Source organism: Dermacentor variabilis, chromosome 8 (assembly GCF_050947875.1).
Source record: "Dermacentor variabilis isolate Ectoservices chromosome 8, ASM5094787v1, whole genome shotgun sequence".
In the NCBI taxonomy this organism is placed as follows: domain Eukaryota; kingdom Metazoa; phylum Arthropoda; class Arachnida; order Ixodida; family Ixodidae; genus Dermacentor; species Dermacentor variabilis.
This window is the reverse complement of record NC_134575.1, coordinates 34,783,378-34,801,672: the sequence shown is the minus strand read 5'-3', so window position 1 is coordinate 34,801,672 and position 18,295 is coordinate 34,783,378. Positions and strand designations below refer to the sequence as shown.

Sequence of the window (18,295 nt, the reverse complement as noted above, 5' to 3'; positions counted from 1 at the left end):
GCCTCATGGCGACTGAAGACCGACCGAGGTGAAAAACCTTTCCCAAGGACTCTCGTACTCCCAGTCGACTAGATTAGCCATGCTGGTCAAGGCTGGCCTACATATTTCTGTCTGGCGCGCCTTTCAGCCCATGCTCGTTGCCTTATTTTTTGTTTTTGCAATTTGCTCGCAACACTGCAGCAGCACTTACTTGTCGTAGATGTAGTATATACACAAACTTGGTGAAGATTTGCCTGCATCGAAGTCTTTGTTATTTCTCTACTTGAGCGGCCGAACGTCTTTTAACGTGTAATATCGAGGGCCGCTTGAACGAAGCTATAGACAAGTCCAAGTTGCCACAACGTTTTTGACGCAACTTTAGTATCGTGTCCGCACATATTAGAGAATCCTCGCCTGTCTGCGCACATATCAGTCTTTACGGAAGGCAGGAGAGGTAAGGCGTCAGCAGTGTACACAGATGACGATGATGATTGTGATGCTTATTGGCATGAAACAGGGCGGGGACCCTAGCCTGCTATATTTAATAAGGTTTTGCGACATCATCTGTCGCAATCTAGCGGTGCTTGCAGCGCCACCTAGTAACGCGGCGTTCAACTAGAGTGTGCACAGCTGTTATTACGATGGCGGCTTTTGCACCTACTCAGGAGCTGGCGTATCTTTCTTCGACTATAACTACCGCATGCAACGCCAAAAATGTATTAAATTAAATGATGGGGTTTTACGTGCCAAAACCACTATTTGATTATGAGGCACGCCGTAGTGGAGGACTCCGGAAATTTTGACCACCTGGGGTTCTTTGACGTGCACCTAAATCTAAGTACACGGGTGTTTTCGCATTTCGCCCCCATCGAAATGCGGCCGCCGTGGCCAGGATTCGATCCCACGACCTCGTGCTCAGCAGCCCAACACCATAGCCACTGAGAAACCACGGCGGGTCAAAAATGTATTAGCTGGTTGCGTCCGAAGAAAAGTGCCACGCGCAGTCGCTTCCAACGCTGTCGTTGCCAATCACTTCTCCGGTGTTCCCGCAGTATTCCTAAAACTGCAAGTACACGCTATACAAACAAGCAAACGCTCTCATTAACACGCCCACGAATATCACGCTTAACGTGCGAAGATAGGGGGGAACGGAGGGGGCTGGCCGGGGGGTTAGGTAAGATTTTGACCATATGAGATTGAAAAAAAAAGCTATACCACCACAGGGCGAAGTATGAGTAGGAAGCAGCGCCGACTGGTTTGAGGTAGGATGTTCAGGGCATGGGCACGACGTACGATTCGTTGCTGCACACGCAGAACGACCTTCCAAGACGCGTCCGCGCGACGAGGCCATGAGCAGGGATATATCGACGTTATAGATGGAGCCACTTGACTTGAAGTTCACAGGTAAGACTGTATCTAGACCCCTACCCGTCATCGCTGCATTTCCACTTCGTTGCGCCGAGTTGCTTTCCTGCTACACGCAAGGCTACGCCTCATGTCATGAGGTTGGCTTTGCCGTCTTACTTCATCGCACAGTGGCTGAGCTAGCCGCACGTTGAAGCGCCAAAATGGGGCAAAAGAAAGAAAGAAAGAAAGAAAGAAAGGAAGAAAGAAAGAAAGAAAGAAAGAAAGAAAGCAGGAACTAAAGAAAGATCTCTCGTTATATTCGAGCATGGTTCTGAATACGACTCGAAGTGCTTCTTTTGAAAGAGAGAAGTTCGCAAAACGACTTCCCGTTATTTTCGCCGAAGAACAGAATTACGGTAGTTAGAGTCGAATGAAAACGGAACTGACAGCTTTCGGGTGAAGTACATGGCAAGAAATGCTATCGTAAAGTTAAGGTTTCCGGGAGCGCGTCCAATCTTTTGGGAACGTTATCATTTCATGACGTTAAAAGACGAACATACGCACCACGTATGGGGCTACCCTTACTGCCACCCGCCCCTACACTGCTGTATAGTCTAGACCCTCTATACTCCTATAGACGTCATATATCATTGCCCATATACGTGAAACTATGTGAAGCATGTATGAAGTAAAGAGAGAGGAAGAAAAAGGAAGGAAATCTAAAGAGGCTAACCAGAAAAATTAAGTCTGGTTTGCTACCCTGCACGAGGGAAAAGGATTCGATGAGATGGGAAGGGAGGAAGGCGAGCGTAGAAACGAGAAAAGCGGCACACAAAATTGAAGCAGCACACAAAATTGAAGCAGCACAGGCCGCTGTCCCCGTCTATCTCGCATGTCAGTAGACTGCAGAAAGTGAACGACAACCCTGGTTGCCTTTAGCACGCACGTCCCCATATTGAGACCACTGTTCTAATAATAAATTGCCGAAGAGGAAGGTGGTGTAGTGTCGGTAATTATTCATTGCAGAACTGTAGCGCGTCCAAAGGGCGAATGACACAGCTAGTGCAAACGGCGCTCGTTCGTAAAATACCTCGGTCCTTCGTTCTTTGTGAGCGTTGCAGCTTTTCCACGGCTGTCCTAGTACATTTCGATCTGACAGGTGGCCGGATGTGTGAAGGCTTGTCCTATACAGCCGAAAGCAAGAAATCTATAGACGACGGAAGGCTATAAGTCTACGAGAAGTCTACAAGTAGTATATAGATTGCAGAACGAATACACTGCCTTTCATTCGTTCTTCGTTCGGTATAGCGAACACGTGCGGAAATTCCGAACACGAGGTGTAGTGACATTGAACTAGCAACCATGCGATTCAAGCAATCCTCGCGCGCGTGCAGACAGAACGATTGCGGAAGGTGCGAAAGAGAAAGAGAGGGGGAAGAGGGGGGAAAGACGAACGATCACCTTGAAATACAGACAGTAAAGAAAGAAGTAAGATAAAATAAAGTTACAGGCTCTTCCCGGAGGTAGACGTCAGAAGCGCGCAAGAAGGAGCACGAGCTATGGCAATCTTGTTCGTCTCGGACGGCGTGCGTGTTTATTATGGCAGCCGCCGAAGAATTCCTGGATTTACAGCGGAATGGGCAAAGTTTACGGCCGACGGAGGTCCAGCCCGTGTTCGGAGAGGGGGAGGAGGATTGCGCGAGCTGTGAAATATGCACGCACATGTACACGGCGGGAGCGTTTGGAGTAACGCGAGCGAACATGTTTCGCAGCTTTTCTTTCTTTTCTTTTCTATTTTCTTTCGTCCTTAAATCTCCCTTCCTCGGACATATGACTGCGGACCTTCGGAATTTCTAGCATAAACCGACCAGTTCCCGTTATACAGCTGACGCGAACGTTATTAGCGCGGTATTCGCGGACTGTGTGCAAGTGCCAACAAGAGCACAGAACAGCATCTATCTCGCGAGACAGAAAGAGGAGTGATAAGGGAACGGGACGGAGGCTAACCAGGGTGAGCCCGGTTGGCTACCCTTCCCTGGGAAAGGGGAAAGGCTCGTCGATCAAATCAGCTCGCAGTAACAGGCTCGCCCACATACGTGTACGTGCATGTGAAACTGTATGAAGCCTATATGAACGCTTGTCCGACAGACGAAAGCAAGAATTTTATAGACGACAGAAGTGTATAATGAACAAAAGATCTACAGGAAGTACACACGTAGATAATAGAACGTATCTCAAGAGAACAAAGTGCAGACGTCATAGCTGTGGACTGTAAGGCACACTTAATTGTTAAATGTAACGAGCCCGAAAAGAAATTTCGACTGAACTGAATTTAAAGCAACCTAAAGATGACTTTAGTGCTATCCTCTAAACTCGCCTATAGTACATAATCTGCAAGATGTCTACAGGAAGCAGATATACGATATAACGTACGTATCTCACGAGAACAAACTATGCAGACATCATAGAGGTGTACTATAGGGTACACAATTTGTTAAATATTATACAAAAAAATCATTTTGACTCGCTTCAATTTGGACGCAAACTGAAGATGACCTATGTGATGGCTCACCACAGTCTATAATCTACAAGTCTACAGGAAGTATACAGATGAAAGAAAGTATCTCATGAGAGCAAACTATACAGACGTCATAGATCTGGGCTTTAAGGTACACACAACTTGTTAAATATTACGAGCCGAAAACCAGATCTTGACTGACCTCAATTTGAAGGAAACCTAAAGAAGACTGTGTTGGTAACCTCTGAACTCGCCTTTAGTCCCGTTACAGTCCGATTTTTTTTTTTGGCGCTCGGGTTTTCGCCATGTTTACGCATCCGACTGGTATGCAAATGACCCGTAGAACTTAGCAGCTTCCGCTTGCATCGTAGCCAGAAACTGCCTTTGACACCTCACCGAACCAGCTCGTACGCCTGCCAAGTGACAGAAGGGGCAACCACAAAGCGCCAGAAAGCTGTTCTGGGTCAGGCGCACTGAAACTACCGAAGTGACATCATCACGCGTGACTCAGGCTGTTGCGAATTTCTTTTGTTTGTTTGTTTTCAGTTCTGTCTCTAAACCAACGCACGAGAAATTAGATTCGTCTCTGCTTCGAGAAACACGTAAAGGTAGAGATGTCTGCATGCTGATCATGCGAAAAAAATGTAAAGAGGAAAGGCAAACTGTTTTAGGCTCGCTAAAACGCTCCATGTAAAGCTGTGCGATATACACTGCTCGGTGCTGTTCGCGTTGCAGAGCAAACGCAAAACAAGCGTGATTTGCAATGTTGGACTGTATAGATATTACGAGGTTACGTGCACTGAAAACGATGAAGAATTTTCACTCTCAGTGTGACCAAAAGTTGGAGCGATGCACTAAAACTTCCTAATTCCCCGTACCTTGACTTTCGTGAAACTTTTTCCCCCGCATTTAACAGCGGTAACGTGTCTCGCTTCAGCAATGCGCTTACAAAGGTCAACCAGAAGTGGCTTCACATTTCATAAGCGCCCAAAAGCTGGTCGCCAGTTCGCTAAAACTCCAGAAACTTTTAAAATACAGCATGTCAGATAGCTAGGCCGAACGAAAAGTGATTTACATTTTAAGCACAGAGATAACCAATCACTTCAGTGAAATTCAGGAAAATGACACAAAGCAGCAGGTTTGCTTGGTATAGATAAGTTAGAGATTGGAAACGCGGCGAGAACTACTGCCGAATTCGCAAAACTTCTCTTTCGTAAAAGAGTGTTGGACATTGGCCGTCCGCCTTCACTGTCAGGTTGAACATTGCCGTTCGCTAGCACATTCTCTTGCGAAGAGTTCTAGCGTAAGAGTTTCTGCGAACGTGGGCACCAGGTCACCAACTCACTAAAACTCCCGAACACGGCAACAAAAAGGCAGGTTAGCCAGGCTCGACCGGAAGCGGCTTCTCGTTCCAGATTCCGCAGGAGTCTACACAGGTCCGCTAAAAAACTCTGGAAAATCGCACCGAGCGTCAAACTAATGTTCCCGAAAATTGCGCAATCCGAAAAGGTTCGGCAAAACTCCCTGCAAGTGACGCCCCCGAGACTGCCGCACAACGCACGGCCCACGGAGCACATCGAGCGAGATGCCTCCCCCCCCCACGCCACCCCCCCCCCAATCCTGCTGAGGTCGACGAAGAAAAAGCAAAGATCGAACGACGAAGTGAAATTGGCGGATGCGCGCACATGAGCGTCAAAACAAGAGCGTTAGCAGCGCGCACGAGCGCAGCAACGGCTAGGCGGCGAAAGACGGTTTATATACAAGGCGCCGCCGAGGAAACACCTTTGCCACTTCCTTCTTTCCCTCCTTCCGGACTCTTCCCTTCGAGCCGCCCGTCTCTCTTATGCTTACTTCTTCAGCCGTTCCCCCGAAAAAAAACATAAGATGCCTGCAGATGCACCGTTACGTCAGCGGTATGCGTCAATACATGCATGGGTGTAAGAACGAGCGTTAGGTATATAGTGGTATATAAGGGTGAGGGGAGGGGTTGTTGGTCGTTTTGGGTGGGCTCTGTGTACTGGAGAGGCTGCACCAAGGGGGGGGGGGGGGGAGTCACGAATTTCACGAGCAAGCGTGCGCCACGGGCATTCCAGACGTGGGCTATACAACCGCGGGCACGAGGCGGCGGAGGGATGCCCTTCGTACGTTTTATAAACCTCTAGACGACGGCGCGGCCTTCAGCGAGCGGCCTCCTCTCCCTCCCCCGCGTCATCAGACAAACGGGCAGCACCAGCTGGCGGCGCGTGCTCCTTACAGATCGGCCGCAAGATGAAGAGAGAGAGAGAGAGAGAAAGCAAGCGTAGCAAAGGCAGGGAGGTCAACCAGAACAGCATCCGGTTTGCTACCCTACACTGGGGGGTGGGGAAAGGGGAATAGAAAGAGGAAGAATGGGAGAGAGGGCAAGATGAAAAGTTTAAATTTTCGTTACGGCGACGAGTTACTAAGTTCCAGGAAAGCAGTTCCGTCTTTAAACATAATGGCAAAGCCTTTAGCGCAATACCAAAAGACAGGGACGTGACAGAGACAACGGACAGCGCTGTCCTGTGTCTCCGTCACGTCCCTGTCTTTTTAAATTGGGCTAAGGGCTTTGATATTATGAGTAAATCGTACCAACTAGCCCAAGAATCAGCCTTGCTGTCTTTAAAGTATCGAAAGGAAAACGAAGGGATCGATGTTTTTTTTTCGACAGTCGCGACCACAATTAGGCCAACAGACAATGATGCCGAAGAAAGGCGAACACGGGAAAAAAAAACAACTGTGGTTTTTGATTGAAATGCGCAAATGAGGAAAAGAGAAATGACCGATAGTGAGCGAAAAGACAACTTGCCGCCGGTGGGAGTCGAACACACAAGCTCCGCATTTTACGGGTGCGATGCTCTATACAATAAATGAGCTGTACGGCGGTGGCTATCCTCCCGTCGACTTTGTACTTGCGTGTGTATGCGAGGTTTGGCCCCGGTAGTGTTAGCCAACGCCACCTACGGCGCTGGCAATACAAGATACGATGTGTGGCTATACAGACGCGCTACTGCGTAGAGTGGGAAATGACAGCCTTTTAACAAGATGACACGGATAAGACGATGCGCCGAGAACTGTTTTCAGTTTCCCGTATGTGGGCACATCTGAGCGGAGATAAACAAGTAACGGGCAAAAAACGGCAACGAAATGAGAAACAATTAAAAGAAGAAAGAAATACACAAAAAGCAGTTAGCCTCACTGTATGGTGTTCCACCACTTAGCTCCCAACACAAAGCTGCTTGTCTGCGTAAGCATGGAGGAAGGAAATAAACTAGGAGGAAGCATTACATCACGCAGTAGGCCTTGGCAAGCCAACTCTCCGTGAAACCTATACCAATCACTTTTATTTTCCCTCGAAAAAGTCTGCCCAACATGTGACCTATGAGACTCAGCGTACTGGCCGAGGGCGTTTGGTTCCCGATAGGTTTTTTTTCTTTTTTTTTAACCGCTGCGGACATTTGTACGGCTGTCCTGCCGCGGCTCTGGCTGCCGAGCGGGGGCACTAAAACCTACCGCGTGCTGTGACGTGACGATAACGCGTTGGGCCGACTCGCTTGGCTTCAATCGTGCTGCGCGACGCGTCCTCCTTGTTCTTTCCTTCCTCCGTGTGTGTAAGCAACGTATAGCGGTAATGTAACGTCACGTTCAATTTGACAGATATGAGTGGTCGTGATTGGATGAGGCGTTGGGATAACAATTGGAATGGGAGTAGCAAATCAGTTCTGCGGTGGCCCGCAAGGTGTCGGAAGGTCCATGAAAGCTAGGATAGCAGGGGTGACAGATATGAGTTGTCGTAAATAAAGTAGACGCCGTGATAACAAGTGGAATGGGAGTAGCAAATCAGTTCTGCGGTGGCTCGCAAGGTGTCGGAAGGTCCATGAAAGCAGGGATAGCGGGGGTGACAGATATGAGTGGTCGTCATTAAAGTAGACGCCGCGATAACAATTGGAATGGGAGGAGCAAATCAGTTCTGCGGAGGCCCGCAAGGTGTCGGAAGGTCCATGAAAGCAGGGATAGCAGGGGTGACAGATATGAGTGGTAGTCATTGGAGTAGATGCCGGGATAACAATTGGAATGGGAGGAGCAAATCACTTCTGCGGAAGCCCGCAAGGTGTCGGAAGGTCCATGAAAGCAGGGATAGCAGGGGTGACAGATATGAGTGGTCGTCATTAAAGTAGACGCCGCGATAACAATTGGAATGGGAGGAGCAAATCAGTTCTGCGGAGGCCCGCAAGGTGTCGGAAGGTCCATGAAAGCAGGGATAGCAGGGGTGACAGATATGAGCGGTAGTCATTGGAGTAGACGCCGGGATAACAATTGGAATGGGAGTAGCAAATCAGTTCTGCGGTGGCCCGCAAGGTGTCGGAAGGTCCATGAAAGCAGGGATAGCAGGGGTGACAGATATGAGTGGTCGTCATTAAAGTAGACGCCGCGATAACAATTGGAATGGGAGGAGCAAATCAGTTCTGCGGAGGCCCACAAGGTGTCGGAAGGTCCATGAAAGCAGGGATAGCAGGGGTGACAGATATGAGTGGTAGTCATTGGAGTAGATGCCAGGATAACAATTGGAATGGGAGGAGCAAATCACTTCTGCGGAAGCCCGCAAGGTGTCGGAAGGTCCATGAAAGCAGGGATAGCAGGGGTGACAGATATGAGTGGTCGTCATTAAAGTAGACGCCGCGATAACAATTGGAATGGGAGGAGCAAATCAGTTCTGCGGAGGCCCGCAAAGTGTCGGCAGGTCCATGAAAGCAGGGATAGCAGGGGTGACAGATATGAGCGGTAGTCATTGGAGTAGACGCCGGGATAACAATTGGAATGGGAGTAGCAAATCAGTTCTGCGGTGGCCCGCAAGGTGTTGGAAGGTCCATGAAAGCAGGGATAGCAGGGGTGACAGATATGAGTGGTCGTCATTAAAGTAGACGCCGCGATAACAATTGGAATGGGAGGACCAAATCAGTTCTGCGGAGGCCCGCAAGGTGTCGGAAGGTCCATGAAAGCAGGGATAGCAGGGGTGACAGATATGAGTGGTAGTCATTGGAGTAGATGCCGGGATAACAATTGGAATGGGAGGAGCAAATCACTTCTGCGGAAGCCCGCAAGGTGTCGGAAGGTCCATGAAAGCAGGGATAGCAGGGGTGACAGATATGAGTGGTAGTCATTGGAGTAGACGCCGGGATAACAATTGGAATGGGAGGAAATTAGTTATGCGGAGGCCCGCAAGGTGTCGGAAGGTCCATGAAAGCAGGGATAGCAGGGGGAAAGTAAACATGCCCGCAATAAAGATTAGTTAGAGGCAATTGGAAGTTTGGTGGCAGGAAATTAAGTAGGGAGTCCACGAACAACGGAGGCGTACAAAATCAAAGTTTGCAATAGTGGCTCTGAAAGGTTGATGCTGGGAATTCTTTGTGTGTGTGTTTCTTTTTCAAAATGTAGGCAGGACATTAGGCTATAGATAATGACAAGAGCTTGGTGGTGCAAACTACCACCCCCTTTCAAAGGGGACGCTCATAGCATCCGTCCATCCATACATCCATTGAAAATTTGGTAATCACGCCCGTAAAGAGCATAAGGGTGTGAGTTGTAGACCAATTTACACCCTCAATAGTGCAAATATGTTTACCATAGCTTACTTCTGACACCGCCAACTGCCTAGCGCAACCTCCTGACACCTGTACGGTGGCCAACAGGCAGTGGAAAAGGGGGTGGGGTGTATGAGGGCAGGGGTGTAGGAGGACATGGACATGAATAGAGGATAGTAGAGAGGATACAGGGTAAATAAAGGAACCTATTTACATTTTGCGCCGACTACTACGAAATCCTTGAGCCAAGCATTCTGTGGCGCTTTATACAGTGGCAAGTTACAAAGCACCGTTGCCAAAAAAAGAAAAAAAAACGAAGAACAAACGCGTAACTCGCGTGCATAAACGCAGGAGTCAATACAACCAACACCAACAACTACGTCCAGAAAGCTTCCAGCGCGTTCCAACAATCGGACGCCAAGTCATATCGTCTGTTTCGTGCTTAAAATGCGAAAAAAAAAACTACGTGTAAAACGAAAAAAAAGGAACGTCCTCAACAGCGTAAGCATAATCGCACGAACAACGAACGCATCGAACAAGTTTCTAGAAAGTCCTACGTTGCCAACGGATTTCCTTACGTTCCAACAGCCATATTTCTTAAAGCGTCCCCACACGGTCCAGACGATTATTTTTGACGCCCACGTGTTCGCCACGCTTGGCGCACGTGCTCGTTTGCGATACGATCCATCGTGCGACTGAACCTGTCAACAGCTCATCCAACAAGCTTATATCACAGCAAGTGCGTCTGAACGGGTCTCCAACGGGTTTGACTGGTCCAGCTGCCGTGGGACCTGCTGGATACCTCGACATTCGCAGGGAGCAATCGAAGCGAGCCCCGCCAGTAACCCACGCACGCCGTTCTGCGGACAGAAACGAACGTCTCCCGAAGAAGGACGTCAGTGACAGCTCACCGTGGCAGTGGGTGCACTTGTCCCCGCACCGTTGGTCAGTGGCCGAACCGTTGACGGCGGCAGCGGACGACGCACCGTTAGCCGCTGTGCCGTTGCAGGAAGAGGAAGACGACGACGACGACGACGACGAGGGCGACGTCGAAGAAGGAGCCGGCGGCCTGGGCGATGGGGCGGCGTCCGGCTCAGGGCTGCCGGTGCGTCGCCGCTTTGCCGGCGCACTCGGCGCCACGCTGCTGGACGATCGCCACGCCGGCCACACGCAGACAGCGGCCAGCCTCCGGACCCGCTGGCGACCACCCTACCCGACGTGTGTCCTCTCTTTCTCTCTCGCTCTCTCTCCACCACGACCGGGGCCCGCCGACGCTAACACTTCACAGCACCGCTAACCACCATCATCATCGCCGCCGCCAATGCCGTCGCCATCACGACCGCAAAGGGATGACGCGAGAAGCGGCAATGACCACAGTACACAGCACCGGGACAACACGGGACCACGACGGATGCCATCCTTAGAAGACTCTGTTTTTTTTTTAATTTTTGCTCTTTGACAACTCGTATCGTTCCGACACGTGGTTCTGATCTGCACACGCCGCTAAACTGAGTTCGAGGCTCCACAGAGGCGGGCGCTTGTCGTTTATACAGAGCGGTGGGGATCTTGGCTATCAGCTATTGCGAGGAATGTACGTGCGAAACTATCCGCCAAGTGGCATCCGTGTCCAGTAAGTCGAAATCCGGACGGCTTCCGGACGTCGCGTTGCCGGACAGCGAGTCTGCTTGAGTATTTACAGGGTTTGGTCAGCGGTCTTTCCTCGCCAGGAAGGGCTCTTCGAGAGAAGCATTCATTCGAGCGAAAGTTTCTAACAATTACCGCGCGTTAAGACGACGACCATTGTAGCCGGTGCATTCTTTCGGGACGGCCTGACAGAGTCACCTGCCGATTCCGCTGAAACTGGCGGCAGCGTCGCGGTCTGGTTGTGGTCCTCGCGCTATACCAAGCGCTGTTCAAGAGGCGCCGAGAAAGAGTTGGCACTGCGAACCGGCGCCAGACGCGTCAAAACAATATCCTCCGCGCGATTCGCCGCCAGGACAACCGAAGACCACGCACGAGGGGTTCTGGGCTTCCCCGGTGTAGACGGCGCACGAACGGTACTTTCCTTGCCTGTTGGCGCGAGGACAAGCACGAAGCCGGCTGCCAGGGGTATCCAACAGGTGAAATCCGTAACGGCGAGGCGAGGGCGAGCCAAGCCGGCGGAGCACACGGTGCGCCCAAGGCGATTGAACCGGCGAGTTCGTAGCAAGTGTTGAGATATTCACAAGGATGACCGCTTAAGAGGACATTCCAGACGTTGCGCGAAAAACGTACGAGCGAATAGGCGTCGTCGTGCGGTTGCGACGAGCAGAGGATGCAGTCGCTCTCACTAATCAGTCTGTCGTCTAGAGACAGCACCTTCGAGTGCTTTGTTTTCCCGTAAGACAGCGTATATCCTGAGGCGTTTCACACCACTGGAATCCGCGACAGACTTGGGACGTGCAGTAGGGGTTGTCGCACCGCTTAGCTAGCAATCAACAGACCAGAGGATACTCGTTCCAAGGATGAAACTGTTCGCTCAGGTTGGCAATTCAGCGGTCACCAAAACGTTCCGCCGTCCTAGTGTGCGGTACGCGTCTTCGACAGGTGCAGGCGCAAGAAACGTTCAGCAAACAAACCGGAGCTTATGTCCCGAAGCACCGGTGAGCGAGGGAGGCGTTGTCGGTTTAGAGGCTCTCCGACACGGCCGACCACCGGCGCACGTCAGCTCGGTGAAGCTCCGTCAGAGGAAGTAAGAGAGGGGACGTCTTCAAGAGGTCCAGGTCAAGACGCGCAATAGCCGAGAGTACACAGTTCACCCCCACAGGCTCCGCTTGCAGCGCGCGGCGCCGAGTTCAAGAGACCAGAACTGCGCCTGGCCTGGCGCACATGTGGCGGATGGAAGTGGTCGGCTGCGGACTGAAGCCACCGCTGAATGAAAGTCGGTTTACGGCGAGGGTCCAGCTGAGAGGCCTCGCTGCCGGCTTGCCAAAGGGGCCAGGACTCTCCCGGTGTTTGCGTGCCGGCTCGGAGAGAGCCCCGGGCTGCTGCTGCTGCCGCTGCGGCTCGAAGGCAAAGTGTGCAGTGAAGAGAGAGAGAGCGTGCGCTGGCGGTGTCCCCGTTCAGAGGCAGCCTTCCGAGCCGACTGAATCACGGCTCGCTGTGCTGCCCGCCTGCCGGGACTCGCGCGCGCGCGCGCGCGCTCACGGCGGCGGTGTTTCCGAGCCGCCGCCATCTTGGCATCCAGGAATAGACGCACACCCTTCTCTCGCCGGGTCCTGGCACCGGGCCCAGGGCTCGTTTCTTCGGTGGTGGCTCCCCCGGTGCCCGTTGTGCGGAACCGAGGGCGGCGGTGGGGGGGTGTCCCGGAGGAAGAGGAGGAGGCTGTGGCCGGCCTGCGTGCGGGGCTCGGTCCACAGTCTGTGTGCGTACGTGCGTGTGCGTGAGTTCGTGCTTTCGCGTGTCTGTCTGTCTGCACCGTTCGTGTACCTGTATCCTAAGAGACTCCTTTCTTTCTTTCTTTCTTTCTTTCTTTCTTTCTTTCTTTCTTTCTTTCTTTCTTTCTTTCTTTCTTTCTTTCTTTCTTTCTTTCTTTCTTTCTTTCTTCGGCGACTCCTTTTCCTTTCGTGCATTCGTTCTTGCCTGCGTGGTTGCTTTTCTGACTGCGGTCCCAGCACAGTCGACGCACAGAGGCAAGAAGCGCTGACACTCCGAGAACGCCGGCGCCGCCGACGTGATTCTCTGGTGTTTGGCGCTGCTCAGCTGTTTCGGCGAGCGGGCGGGGCGAGCTTGGCGAGCTAAGTGCTGGCAGAGTCGAGGGGAGTCGGTTCTTCGCCGGAGGCTTGCTTTCGCCGACGGCGCCGGACACGGCTGCCGGGCGACAGGAATCTCGCGAAGCGGCAGTGCAACCAGTGAGCGCGCCGACGTTCCCTGGGCCGGCCTCACTCCCCCCCTCCCCCCCCGCCTCTGCTTGCCGCGCCTCGGTGGATTGTCTTAAATCGAGGAGGAGTGTTTGGCAGGCGCTCGAAGGATAAATAGAAACAGCAGGGTATACAGAGGGAACGAGAGAAGGGGTGTATACCTGCCTGTGTATGCTCTCCGTTCGGCCTATTCGCCGACAGCCGCAGTGTGGTTTAATAGAGGAAGCTGAATTTACACAACTGTATATTGCTCGTTGACATCCTGTGGACATCTATTAGACGTATATTTGCATTTTTTATAGGAGTCCCTTGGCAGGCACTTGAGGGATATATAAAATTATCGAAGCAGCGGGAAGAGTCTGTAGTGTTTCCCGAGTTTGGTCGGCTCATCGACTGTGCGGTGCGCCTTAGTAAACGGTGAATTAAGACACTGTGGATCCCCCGTAGGCATTTCGTGGACATCTCTGCTTTTTACGCGCGCATACAAAGATCATTGAAAAAAGGGCCACAAGGATCACACGAACCTTCTACATGTCTGCAGCCTTCTCAGCGTTGTATCTGCACTTCACGTGTACAGCGCAGTGTGCCATAAGAAGTCGAGTTGACACACTTTGTAGAGTGGCTGTAGAATTCTAGCGGACTTCCCTGCTTCCTTATATCAGTGTCGCACGAGCTTTTTTTTCAAGAACTATAGATACCAAGACCACAAAGACGAAAGGATTTCGTATCTTCCTGTACTCTTCATTGCGTACGGACGACTCGTCGGCAGCAGCAGAGTGTACTAGAAAAAAAAATAACTGAATTTAGAAACTCTGTAAACTGCCAGAAGGCCCGCCTGTAGACTTCTTTGCCGTCTTGTAACCCTCTCACGGTCGTACTTTCAGAGACCATTAAAGCCAAAGACCACTGAAATCTACAAGCCTCACAAGACTACGTTCCACGAGCTCGTGGAACAGAGCCAGTGAGGGTCGCCGGTTTTAGGAGTCGTACTGGCTTCAACGTCCCTACAGAAAGCGCACGTGGCACAGAGATGCTACAGCCCTGTCATTTCGTCCATTAAGGTGCATGCGCAGTTCACCAGAAGAAGTGGTTAACGAGTCCGTTTTCGTCTGTATATCGTGACCCACAAGCTTTCAAGCGGTTCTTTGCAGAAAGTCTACAGACGTCCCAGAAGAACTTCAGTTTGGCCTAGTTGGTGTTTACTGCGTATCATACTGACCGCTAATAAAGACGAGTAAAGTGGAAGAGAACACAAAATGACTGCACGGGCGACACGGGAGTTGAAAGTTATCGCCCGTGTCTGTCCTTTTGTGTTCTCTTCCCGCGCACTCGTCTTTATCAGCGGTCAATATGATATGCGAGAGACGTTAGCCGACCAGAAAAAGAAATTTCGGTGCATAGGTACAGAGGTGTCAATGCAGATAATCTATATGCTGCGCAGAAAATCACCCACAGACTCTCTATATAGCCTGCCTGAAATTAAGTTTTCGCAGTGCGTACCCCAGTCCTAAGCCTCGCCCTCCCCGTGATGGCGCTGTAGACGCTGGTCCTTCATTTGTCGTGCGGGCATGCAGCTCTGCTGGTTCGCAGCCAAAGCCTCGCTGATGAATCGAGGAGCGAATAGAGACCGTCGTGCAAAGTGTGCATACAGAAATGTCTAGCCTGCGCCTGCTATAGAGTTGACGCCAATCCTTCTTGAGGTTGTAACTTTACTGATACGGCGCCAGCGGTTGCATAGTGGCAGAAAAGGAGTGTGTGTGTGGGGGGGGGCAGTGACGAGGGACAGGGCGCGCTTGTTCGTAGACCCAGAAGATCACAGGAAAGGAGGCTTGGGCCACTCGCCACGACGGCACTTTCCCATGTGGCGCCCCCGTGCACCCATTCGTATTAGTGGGGTACGCGTCCTCGAGGTTGGGGACCAACTCCCCTTGCCAAGCGTTGATGTCCCGTATAGGCCGCGCACCTGGCCGGGAGCAACCATGCACGTATATTTTACCCGTAGGTACCAGGCGGCAGCTCTAGTCTACCTAGCTCCCACAGCCGCGGTGGATGCTTCTCAGCAAAGCCGTCTGTGTTTCCACAGGGGACGCCCTCGACAACGCTTACAGCTCCCTCCCCCCTTTTCAATATGCAAACAGCTTATATCTCTTCTGTATATTGCAGCCTTCTGACCACTGTGGATTTCAATCGATCACTCAATCAATCAAGCAATCAATCATATATTTAGCGTACTCAGGAAGAAACCTAAGGTCTGAGCGCTGGCGCGAACATGCAATAAAGAAAGGGAGCAACTACAAGAGTATGAAAGTAACAAAGAGGGAAAAAATAAACAAGTGAGTCCGACTGGGCGTTAATACGAGTGTATAAACACGTTAGATATAAAAGGACAAGTATTAAAAAGCAGTTGAAATAATAATAATAATAATAATAATAATAATAATAATAATAATAATAATAATAATAATAATAATAATAATAATAATAATAATAATAAACAGAGGGCCAGCCTATAGTTCGGGGATACAATGTTCTTGACACTTTCAAATCCCGCCATAGTTTCGAATTCACAATCATGTCACTTGTGATTGGCTCTGCCAGGACTGCTAGGGCCTCGCTGATTGGCTCGAAACGCCAACGCGGCGGCGGAATTCGGCCACACGGCTGAATTCGACAGAGTTCAGAACAGCCCTCCAGGTTAGCTAGACCATAAACACCAGTGTCGAAACTGTCACTAAATATCACGGGGCCTTTTCTCAGGAAACTGGGCACAGAACTGCACTAGAACCCACGCGTGCTGAAACTTGACTCGATGTCGGATGCTTCCTCGACTCGGCTTCCGAGAAACAGACGACGAGGGACCAATTTCGGGAGGGAGAGACTAGATACACTTCAGGTTACGAAATATCGAGCTAAACAACGAACACCTTTCGGCTATTGCTTTGGCAAGTGCGAGTCCGTTAGCTCTGCCAAGTTCGTGTCACGGGAAGAGCGACGCGCTGAATCAGCGTCCGAGCTCGCGAGTACCCCGCGCGGACAGCAATTTCAAGAATAATCTGCCTAGCTCTGCGCCAATACCACTTTCTCGTTCAGATATAGGTGAAACGTGCCAACAAACAAACAAAAACAATCGGCAGACTTCATGCGATTCAATCCCGCTCCGAACAAATTTACTGCGACCACGCGACGCTGGCTCCCAATGTATCACTGTGGACACCATTGCCTACTCAAGAACCACCTACAGTAGAACGCCTTTTATAACAAAGTGCTCGAAGCCTCTGAAAGACCATTCGTTTATACAGGCCACTTCACTGTAAAAATCGCGCGACTAGCGGCTCACAATAGAACCGGGACAGAAGCATTCGTTCGTTATACCGATAATTTCGTTGTAGAGGGGCTCGACCGGGTTTGGTAGTAAGAGCGACCGAACAACGAAAACCGCTCTGGCCAACGCTTCGCCGTTCGCTTGTCGAAATCCTGGCTACAGCGACATCTATTGGTCGGCAATTGTTGACCACCGCAATTCTCCATCGTCCACTAAACCTCTGTTTTGTTTGTCTTTTAAAGCGAAGCTTTCTTTGCGTCTTCCCCGAAGCTTGGCGACCTTTGTCGCTTCCTCGCAGGAAAATTTGTGGATATATATAGATAACGTCGGTCACTGGGCATGCGCTGGTTGCGGCCCTGCTGGGTGAACATCTCGGGTCGCTGTATTCGTGCCCGAACACACAATTCCGGCACTCCATGGCTACATGCGTAACTGGGTACGCACTATGGGGGATAAAAGTGCCCAAGGCGAGCGAGCGTCGACCACACTGGATCACTGCGCTATCTGCTGGGATCATCCGCGCTGTCGTCTGCGTTCGAGACCGCCGGAAACCGTGGGGCCACATGTACGCGCTTTTCCGGGGGTCTCGAACGCAGACGACGGCGCGGCTGATCCCGGAAGAAGGTGCAGCGATGCAATGTGGTCGACTCTCGCTCTCCCCGGGCACTTTTTGTCCCCGACGGTAGCACCAGGTATATGCGACTATATTCTTGATGACGATATATGAGGTATTATGGCGCAAGGGAAAGCGTGACCCTTCTTGGTCAATCGCCCAGAATAGTCGTTCACAAAAGGGTATATGCTGCGTCACTGTGACTCGTGGGGGAGTACGATGCCTGAAATCTATTCAGATAAGAGGGCCTTGCGCCTCTCTGCGCAGACACCTCTCTCTGATCGGCATTTGTTTGGATCTGACTGCTGGTACGATCTGTTGGGAACTCGGCGCTGACGCCCGTGGTTGTACCTGGGTCGCAAGCCCCAAGGGTAGCGTTGGCCTGGCGGCCTGGGGTACAACTGCAAGCATCCGAAGGTCCCGGCAAAGCATGAGTCGACAGGTAACAACGAAACAACTTGTTTATTTTAACATCGCAAAGAGTTGGCGGTCAGGTTTGACCGAAGTAGAGAGACGGGAGAGCACTTCACTCAACAGAAGAAATCGGAGCCCTCCTCTGGCGTCCGGGGGCAGCTGTTCTTATACTCTCGCAGTTGAGGGCAAGAAGGAACCCCTCAAAAGACGAGCACGTGAATGTACAATGGGCTAATGGTGACGCACTCTGTCGTAGCGATGCCGTAGCACCATGTCGTGGCGCTGCGCACGATCTCGCAGCACCTGGTCGTGGCGCTGCGCAGCACACTGTCGTGGCGCTGCGCAGCACACTGTCGTGGCGCTGCCGGTCGGACACAATGACTGTAACGAGAAGATGGTCCCTGCTTTGGCATCGCCTGTTTCGGGCCCAATAACTGGAAGGAGATCCCTAGGCGGTCGCATCGCCGCAGACGCGCCTGGAAACACCTGGCGATGAGTGTTGCGGTGACGACGATCGGGCCAAAATGTCCGCCGCCCCGCCGCCGTCGCGCCGGCAAAACCACGTGTCGCAGGCGAAACGCAACAGACCGCCCCGCCGGGGAA

General features: G+C 51.4%; 1 protein-coding gene across 5 annotated transcripts in view; it reads right to left on the bottom strand.

The window, feature by feature from the left end:
- Positions 1 to 18,295, bottom strand: part of LOC142589979 (uncharacterized) — a 294,672-nt gene that overhangs the window by 59,104 nt on the left and 217,273 nt on the right. Inside the window, exon 1 of one of the 5 annotated variants that reach the window (XM_075701751.1) lies at positions 10,356 to 10,641. The exons of the other annotated variants lie outside the window; for them this stretch is intronic. The gene's annotated coding sequence lies outside the window, so the exon portion shown is untranslated. Of the gene's footprint in view, positions 1 to 10,355; positions 10,642 to 18,295 lie in introns of those variants that run through there. 5 annotated transcript variants of the gene reach the window in all.